This window comes from Leucoraja erinacea, chromosome 5, assembly GCF_028641065.1.
Source record: "Leucoraja erinacea ecotype New England chromosome 5, Leri_hhj_1, whole genome shotgun sequence".
NCBI classification, from domain to species: Eukaryota; Metazoa; Chordata; class Chondrichthyes; order Rajiformes; family Rajidae; genus Leucoraja; species Leucoraja erinaceus.
In genome coordinates, this window is record NC_073381.1 from 18907293 (window position 1) to 18917808 (window position 10516).

The window sequence follows — 10516 nt, forward strand, 5'->3', positions numbered from 1 at the left end:
AGATTCAAGGTACCATCTTAAAGATGTTAACATGTGTAGGATGGAAGTGCAGATGCTGGTTTGGATTGTTTCTGCAAGTTTAGAAACAAAATGCTGGAGTAACTCAGTGGGACGGGCAGCATTTCTGGAGAGAAGGGATGGGTGACGTTTCGGGTTGAGATCCTTCTTCAGACCTAGATGTCACCTTGGGCAATGCAACAATCTGAGTGTGCATTGACTCTTTTAGAAAGGAGGTGAGGAGGAACTTCTTTAGACAGAGGGTAGTTTTGTGGAACTCATTGCCGCAGAGAGCTGTGGGGGCCAAGTCAGTGGATATTTTTCAGGCAGAGATAGACAAATTCTTGATTAGAACAGGTGTCAAGGGGAGAAGGCAGGAAATGGGATTAGGAGGCAGAGATCAGCCATGATTCAATGGCGGAGTAGACTCAATGGGCCTAATGGCATAATTCTACTCCTATAACTTGTGAACGTGTCTTCATTCAATTTACTGCGATAGATCCTGAACCACAAATTCCAATAATTAGATAAATGGATTAAATGCTGCATATGGTGTACAAAGGACCTGTTTCCACGTTGAATCTTTCAATCAATTTAATTAAGGTCGCCCATGTCAACGAGACTCCAGATGGGTGTATGCATTGCTGACCATGGTTTACTGGATCTGCATTAGAGTGGGTCGAGGGATCAGGATATCTTTCCTTTTCCCACAGAGGATGATGCTGAGTTAAGAATCAGGTGTGTGGAATGGAAGACCAAAGTTTCGAGCCAAATCAAACCAAAGCTGTAATGTTGCTGCCTTGATCATTGCTCCACTGTGAACTGATTCCTCGGGGGAGTTACTGTAATGATCCAACTGGCTGTGGAAATTTAGATCCCAAAAGACAGTGGAAACATAAGCACAAAATAATGTTGCAACAATATACACGTCACTAACTCGTTCGTGAGGTTTCTCTTAAAGCATGAACATTGTGATGTGGTGCCTGTGTATTTTTGACACAAAACAGTTGGGCTGTACAGTACTTTGATTTTGTATCTTTGCAATTGTAAATCTTTTGCTAGCTAACAATATTTACATAGAAACATAGAACATGGGCCAGAAGTAGGCCATTCGGCCCTTTGAGCCAGCACCGCCATTCATTATGATCATGGCTGACCATTGAAAATCAGTACCCCATTCCGGCTTTTTCCCCATATTCCTTGATTCCCATATCCCCAAGAGCTAAATTTAACTCTCTCTTGAAAACATCCAGTGAATTTGCCTCCATTGCCTTCTTTGGCAGAGAATTCCACAGATTCAAAACTCTCTGGGTGAAAACGTTTTTCATCATCTCAGTCCTAAATTACCTATCCCTTATTCTTAAGCTGGTTCTGGACTCCCCCAACATCGGAAACATTTCTCCTCCGACTACCCTGTCCAATCCTCTAAGAATTTTATATGTTTCTATAGGATCCCTCTCATCCTTCTAAATTTTAGCGAATACAAGCCCATTCAAACCATTTTTTCATCATATGTCAGTCCCGTCATCCCGGTAATTAACCTGGTGAACCTACGCTGTACCACCTCAATAGCGATAATGTCCTTCCTCAAATTAGGGCACCAAAACTGCACACAATACTCCAGCTGCAGTCTCACCAGGGTCCTGTACATTGCAATAGGACCTCCTTGCTCTTAAATTCAAATCCTCTCGCAATGAAGGCCAACATGCAATTAGCTTTCTTCACTGCCTGCTGTACCTGCATGCTTACTTTCAGTGGCTAATGTACAAGCACACCCAGGGTCTCGTTGCACCTGCCTTCTCCTAATCTGATGCCATTCAGATAATAATCTGCCTCCCTGTTCTTGCCACCAATCAGGATAACCTCACATTTATCCACATTATACTGCAACTGCCATGCATCTGCCCACTCACCCAGCCTATCCTGCAGCCTCATAGCATCCTCCTCGCAGCTCACACTGCCACCCAGCTTTGTGTCATCCGCAAACTTAGAGATCTTACATTTAATTTGTTTGTCTAAATCGTTAGTTTATATTATATCCCAGTAACGAGCCTTGCGGCACCCCACCCCACTGCCTGCCAATCTGAAAAGGAACTGTTAATTCCTGCTCTTTGCTTCCTGTCTGCCAACCAGTTCTCCATTTGTGTCAATATCCAACCCCCAATACCATGTGCTCTAATTTTGCACACTAATCTCTTATGTGGGACCATGTCAAAGGCTTTTTGAAAGTCTAGATACACCACAGCCACTGGTCTCCTGTATACATTCTACTTGTTACATCCTCAAAAAATTCCAAAAGATTAGTCAAGCATGATTTCCCCTTCATAAATCCATGCTGAGTTTGACCGATCCCGTCACTATTTTCCAAATGCGCCGCTATAACTTCTTTAATAATCGACTCCAGCATCTTCCCCACTACCGATGTAAGGCTAACTGGTCTATAATTCTCCATTTTCTCTCTCCCTCCTTTCTTAAAATTTGGAGTTACATTGGCTACCCTCCAGTCCACAGGAACTGATCCAGTCGAGAGAACATTGGAAAATGATCATTGCATCCACAATTTCAAGGGCCACCTCCTTGAGTACTTTGGGATTCAGACCATCAGGCCCTGTGGATTTATCTGCCTTCAGTCCCAACAGTTTACCTAACACCATTTTCTGACTAATGTGGATTCCCTTCACTTCCTCCCTCACACTAGATCCTTGGTCCCCTAGAATTTTTGGGAGATTATTGTGTTTTCCTTAGTGAAGACAGAACCAAAGTACTCGTTTAACTGGTCTGCCATTTCCTGTTTCCCATTATAAATTCATCTGTCTCTGACTGGGACCTATATTCGGCTTCACTAATCTTTTCCTTTTTACATACCTAAAGAAACGTTTACAGTCAGTTTTTATATTCCCTGCAAACTTTCTTTCATGCTCTTTTCCCCTTCAATTAACCCCTTTGTCATTCTCTATTGTGTTCTAAATTTATTCCAGTCCTCTGGCTTGCCACTTTTTCTGGCCAATTTATATGCCTCTTCCTTGGATTTAACACTATCCTTGACTTCCCTCGTCAGCCATGGTTGAGCTGCCTTCCCAGTTTTATTTTTTTGCCAGAGTGGGATGAACAATTTCTGGAGTTTGAGATGGGTCAACAAATCTCCAACAATATATGGGACGAAAGCTTACAATATATCCACTATTGCTCCTTAAATGCCAGGCACTGCCTGATACAGTTCAAAGTGCTGCACAGGCTATACTACTCAAAAACCAATCTGAGAAAGATTTTCCCTAGTGTTTCCCCTCTTTGCGATAAATGTCAGTCTCAAGAAGTCACCTTAACCCACAGTTTTTTACTGTGTACAAGAATAGCACGTTTTTGGACGGAAGTATTCAGCGTCATCTCCAAAACACTGAAAATCCCATTAGCCAGACCCAAAATTGATAATACTGGGAATATCAGAGGCATGCCGCAATGTAACGGTCTTTCAATGGCGCTTTCTCGATTACGGTCTAATATCAGCAAAAAAACCTATACTTAAATTCTGGAAAAAGACTGCAGTCCCTTCAGTGAAGATGTGGATTACAGAAATGACGGATACACTACATCTAGAGAGAATTAGGTTTGTCTTGAATGATAAACTGGGACAATTTGTAAAAATATGGTCTCCTTTTATTGAATTTCATGAGCAATACAATGGTTGAACACAAATTCAAAACTGATGAAAGGCCTGGGGGAGCGGGCGTATGGCTGGGTCGATGGATATATCTCCTCTCTTTTCTTCTTTCTTTCTTTTCTCTCTCTTCTCGTTCTCTTTTTAATTTAATGTTCTGTTTGGAAAATGTTAAAAATCAAAGCTGTTCACAAAGTTGTAACATTGTCAAGTTTTTTGTACAATTGCTTCCAATAAAATAAATATTTAAATAAAGAAAGAAATAAAATTGTTTGGCAGACAGGAAACAAAGAGTAGGGATTAACGGGTCCCTTTCAGAATGGCTGGCAATGACTAGTGGGGTACCGCAAGGCTCGGTGCTGGGACGTAGCTATTTACAATATACATCAATGATTTAGATGAAGGGATTCAAAGTAACATTAGCAAATTTTCAGATGACACAAAGCTGGGTGGCAGTGTGAACTGTGAGGATGATGCTATGAGAATGCAGGGTGACTTAGATAGGTTGGGGGAGTGGGCAGATGCATGGCAGATGCAGTTTAATATGGATAAATGTGAGGTTATCCACTTTGGTAGCAAAAACAGGAAGGCAGATTATTATCTAAATGGTTTCAAGTGGCCCTTGTGGCTAAAGGGATCAGGGGGTATGGAGAGAAGGCAGGTACAGGATACTGAGTTGGATGATCAGCCATGATCATATTGAATGGGGGTGCAGGTTCGAAGGGCCGAATGGCCTACTCCTGCACCTATTTTCTATGTTTCTAAGTTGGGAAAAGGGGAAGTTCAACGGGATCTGGGGGTCTTTGTTCATCAGTCTATGAAAGTAAGCATGCAGGTACAGCAGGCAGTGAAGAAAGCGAATGGCATGTTGGCCTTCAAAACAAGAGGAGTTGGGTATAGGAGCAAAGAGGTCCTTCTGCAGTTGTACAGTTTTTTTTTTTTTTTTTTTTTTTTTTTTTTTTTATTTTTTTTTTTTTTTTTTTTTTTTTTTTTAATTTATATTTTTATTATTATTGGAGATAAGTACATAGTCTATTACATCATTACTGTCTTACATTTTTAAAATGATAACATTGACAGTTATTATTACATTGTCTCCAATATTTTTTACATTTTTCTTCGTTTTTTTTTTTATAACTAGATAGAACTAAAAGGATAGGTGAAATAGAGGGAAAGAAGAGGGAAAAAGAGGGGGAAAAAAAAAAAAAAAAAAAAAAAAAAAAGGAGAGAGGGGTGAAAAAGGTAATTAAGGAAGAATGGAAAAGTTTGTTTAAGTTTAAAGACATCATTCGAGATATGTTCGTATATTTCAAAGTGTAGTATTTCATCCAATCTTTAGTCCGGGTGCTAGTCAGGTTCCTGTGCTGAACTATTCTGACCCTTTAAGTACTCAATAAAAGGAGACCATGTTCCAACGAATAATTCCTGTTTGTCCAACAGGGCAAGTCTAATTCTTTCCACGTTTAAGGTCTCCGTCATTTCTATAATCCACATTCTGATTGTGGGGGCCGTAGGGCCTTTCCAAAATTTTAGGATTAATTTTTTTCCTGTTATTAAACTGTAATCGATAAAGTTTCTTTGTGTTATTCTAAGTGTTTGATTTAATTCTAATATTCCGAGTATTATTAATTTTGAGTTTGGTTCCAGTTGTGTTTTGGTTACTTTGGATATTATACTAAAAATATTTACCCAAAAATTTTTAATTTTTGTACAGCTTGTAAACATGTGCGATAACGTAGCTTCTGAATGTTGACATTTATCACATATAGGTGAGATATGTTGAAAAATTTTATGTAATTTTGTTTTGGCGTAATGTAACCTATGTATTACTTTAAATTGTATTAGAGAGTGTCTGGCGTTTAGTGAACACTGATGTATGTGTTGTAAACTTTCTTCCCAAGTGTCTTTCGTTATTACCTGATTTAATTCTTTTTCCCATGCTTGTCTATGTAAGTCCGTCATAGGGATGTCACTGTCTAATAAGATATTATATATAAAAGATATTAATTTTTCTGTATTAGGATGCTTATTCCAACATTCGTCAAGAATCTCTGGGTTTCTATTTCGAAAGTTTTTAGAATTTGATTTAACATAATTTCTAAGTTGAAGATATCTGAAATAATCATTCCCTCGAAGTCCATAAACCTGTTGCAACTCCTGAAATGTCAAAAAAGAGCCTTCCTTGTAAAGGTGTCCCATATTTTTAATTCCATTATTCTTCCATTGTGTAAAACCCCCGTCTAAACATGAAGGCTTAAACAATGAATTATTCACGATTGGAAGAGAAAGAGATAAGTTATCTAATTTTAATGTATTTTTTAATTGTTTTCCAAATTTTTATAGCACTAAATATTATAGGGTTTTCCCTGTAAATTTTCTTGTTTAATTTGGACGTAGCAAATAATATCGAACCAATGTCATAAGGCATACAATCTTCCTTTTCCATTTTTAACCAGTCTGGTTGCTGGTCTATTTCTCCCAACCAGAAGTTCATATTTTTAATATTAACTGCCCAGAAATAAAACAAAAAGTTAGGTAAAACCAAGCCTCCATTATTTTTTGATTTACACAAGTGTCTTTTGCTTATCCTATGATTCTTATAATCCCAGATAAAATCATTAACAATAGAGTCCAATTTTTTAAAGAAGTTTTTTGCCAGGTATATCGGAATCGTCTGAAAAAGGTATAATATTTGTGGTAAAAAAATCATTTTTATGGCATTAATTTTGCCAACCATTGAGATAGGTAATGTTTTCCAGTATTGGATATTCTTATGTAATTTATTCAATAATGGAGGGAAATTCGCTTTAAATAATGATGTATATATCTTAGTTACGTAGATACCTAGATATTTAAATTTTTCATTTACTACTTTAAATGGGAATTGTTGTATTATCTGTTTGTTATGTTCCCTTATTGGCATAATTTCACTTTTATTCCAATTTATTTTGTATCCTGAAAGTGCACCAAATTGGTTTATTAGTTTTAATAGGTTTGGGATACTAATTTCTGGTTTAGTGATGTAAATTAATACGTCATCTGCATATAAAGAAATTTTATTCACTGTGTCTTTAGTGTTATACCCATATATTTCCGGATGCCCCCTAATTCTTTCTGCAAGTGGCTCAATTGCAAGTGCAAATAGTAATGGAGATAACGGGCATCCTTGTCTACAACCTCTAGATAGACTGAATTTAGATGAAAGTCTTTGGTTGGTAAGTATTCTAGCCGTAGGATTTGTGTATAGTAGTTTTATCCATGTGCAAAATTTCTCCCCTAGCTGCATCTTTTCCATCACCGAAAATAAATAAGGCCATTCGACCTGATCAAATGCTTTTTCAGCGTCAAGTGAGATTATTGCTAAATCTTCATTAATAATTCTCTTGGTATATATAATATTAAATAATCTTCTTAGATTATAATATGAATACCGTTTCTGAATAAAGCCTGTTTGGTCAGGGTGTATTAATTTATTTATCACTGTACTTAATCTACGTGCTAGTATTTTAGTTAGTATTTTCTGGTCTGTGTTCAGAAGTGCAATTGCTCTGTATGATCCCGGATCTTCCGGATCTTTGTCGGCTTTAGGAATAAGCGTTATTATAGACTCATTTAAGGTGTCTGGGAGTTTCTGTTGAGTGTAAATGTAATCATATAGTCTTTGCAAGCGTGGGCTCAGCAGATCATGAAATTTTTTGTAAAATTCTGAACCTAAACCGTCTGGCCCTATTGCCTTACCATTTTTTAGAGAGACAATAGACTCCTCAATATCCTTTATCGTAATTTCCCTTTCTAATAATTCTCTATCATTTACATCTAAACCTTTTAAATTACATTTTATTAAAAAATCTGCTATTCCTTCTGGTTGTGCTACCGTTTTAGTTGAATAAAGGTCATGATAGTATTGTAGAAATCTATCATTTATATCTTTGGGCATTTTTAATAATTCTCCTGTCTCTGTTCTAATTTTATGAATTATTTTTTCCCCTTCCATTTTTCGCAACTGGCGTGCTAATAGTTTTTGTGGCTTGTCTCCAAATTCAAACTGTAATTGTTTAGTTTTTTGGTAAAGTTTTATTACTTGTTCTGAGTACATTTTATTTAATTTATATTTCAGTACAGCAATTTTATTATGTTTTAACGTAGATGGCGTTCTCGCGTTTTCTATATCTAGTAACTTAATTTCACTTTCCAGTGCTTGTTGTTTAATCCTGTTTTCTTTATTATAAAATGCTTGTGCAGAGATTAATGTACCTCGCGCATACGCTTTAAACGTCTCCCACATAAGGGAAGCAGGTGTGTCAGGGTTGTCATTTACCTCAAAAAATATTTGGATTTGTTTAGTAATATATTCCTGGCATGATCTTTCGTTCAAGATTTGTGGGTTAAGTCTCCAATATGTTTGTTTCTCGGACATTCCATTTAATTTAATCATAAATGTTACTGGTGCGTGATCTGAAATTATGATGTTGTGATATTTTGAATTATAAATAAATGGAATAAACGTAGAGTCAACTAAAAAGTAATCTATTCTTGAGTATGATTTGTGTACTGGTGAATAAAATGAATATTCCCGTCCGGTTGGGTTTTCTATTCTCCAGATATCCTTAATATTAGTGGTATTAATAAATGAATTTAAAAATACACTTGAATTGGATTTTGTTTTTTTTTTTTTTGCCTTGATGATCTATCTAAGTATGGGTCTAATGTACAATTGAAGTCTCCTCCAATTATTAATTTGTATTGTGCAAATTCAGGAATTTTATTAAATGTTTTGTTGAAAAAAGTGGGGTTATCGAAGTTAGGCCCATAAACATTTAGGAGGATCACTTTTTTTCTCCTCGTTTTAACTCTCCAACCACTATTATATATCTGCCATCCATATCCACTATTATTGAAGAGGACACAAAAAGTATTACTTTACGAATTACTATTGCTACTTCTCTTGACTTGTGGGAAAAAGAGGAATGATATGATTCGGCGATCCACTTAGCTTTAAGTCTATGTTGAGATTGCTTTTTAAGATGTGTCTCTTGAAGAAATATTATATCTGTTTTAATTAGATTTAGGTGTGCCAAAACTTTACTTCTCTTAATTGGTTCATTGATTCCCTTGACATTCCAACTACAAAATGTTATTCCCTGACCCCTTCTTGTCATGTTAGCATCTTGCATATTGCATCTGAGGTGGTCTATAACCGGGCAGAAGGAACAACACATAGAATCTGACCCTGCTCCCAAACCTCAGATAGATGAATTTAAATTCGAATACATCATTCTTCCGATCATATCTCCTTGCCTTGGTCTTGTTTTTCCATTCAAACCTTGAGTTAGAAAAAATATTTGAAGAAAGAAAAGTGATAGGGTTGGTTAGTGTAGGGTGAGGAAAAAAAGAACTACATTTACGATTTGTGTAGTTAGGGATAGCCACCCTAACGTGGCTAAAATTCTAAGGACTTCCGTAGCCTTTGTAAAACGAAAAAAATTCCCAGCTCCGTGCCCGAGGAAGGAAAAAAAAAAAAAAAAAAAAAAAAGGGAAAAAGGGGGAGGAAATTATATTTAACATTCAATAAACTTCTTATGGGAGTATCAAAATTTATTTACCTAGTCATACTTATACCCACACAATATATATGCTCCTACCTACGTATACGCTTATATGTATATGTATACATACCCACATGCCTATTAGTATCAACGCGTAACCCTGTAAGAAGGTTCAAGCCACCAAAATGATTTTAAATTGAAAATTAGAGCGAAAAAAAGAAAAGGAAATACGTCTATCTTAGTTATGATATAGGTTAATTTACTTCTAACCTATCTTTCTATGTACTATATTATATAATTCCTTTCTTCATTTATCAAAGACTATTAAGTGTTGATCATTGTTATCCATCTTATACCGTATTAACTTTTATAAGAATTAATAATGTTAATAATATTAGTGGAAATAAAGATATTTAATAAGTATTAGTTGTTACCTATATAGTTTGATATGAATTTATATATAATAGCAGTGATTAGTAACCGAAGAAGAGCCCAAACAAAAAAGAGAAAAAAGAGGGAAAAACCCTCGAAAGATCGCAGTTTTTATCCAATGTCCTCCATCATTTTCAGTTTCCAAGTGTCTTTAAAGTTCTTGAACGAATTTTAAAGGTCCTTTTAGATCTGGCGGTCATCGTAGACCATGTCTCCTAAGGAGTGATGTAGATTCTTCAGTCTGGAGGTGTGTTACCGACTTCCTTGGCGAATTCGAGTGCTTTTTCATGGTCTGTAAAAAATAACTCATTGGAATTGTAGGTGACTCTTAGTCTTGCGGGATAGAGTAGGCTGTATTTCAGATCCGGTACACTCTTCAATATTCTTTTGGTCTCATTGAACAGCATTCTTTTCTTGAAGACCTCTGTCGAGTAATCTCGGTATATGCTAAATCTCACGCCTTCAAAAAGGAGTTGACCGCTCCGAACACTTTTCTTCATTATCTCATCAAATTCATGATCCTGTAGGACTTTTACGATTATTTGTCTTGGGTGGGCAACATCTTGCGTACGACGTCGCTGTGCTCTATGGGCACGACCGAGTAGAGGTTTGTGATCCAGTTTTAAGACTGTATGTAGAAGGTCTGCCACGAAATCCCGAGTGCCCATTTCCCTCTCGCTTCCTTCTTTCACCCCTACAATTCTTAGATTCTTACGTCTTTGACGCCCTTCCAGATCAATACATTTATCATTTAGTTTGCTCACCATACTTGTGAGACGTTGGTTTTCAATAAGGAGCTGACTTACTGTTTCTGCACTTGTCGCCGCACATTTCTCAAGCTCGGTTATCGCTATTCTGTGTTGATTAAGTTCGTGGCGGATAGGGT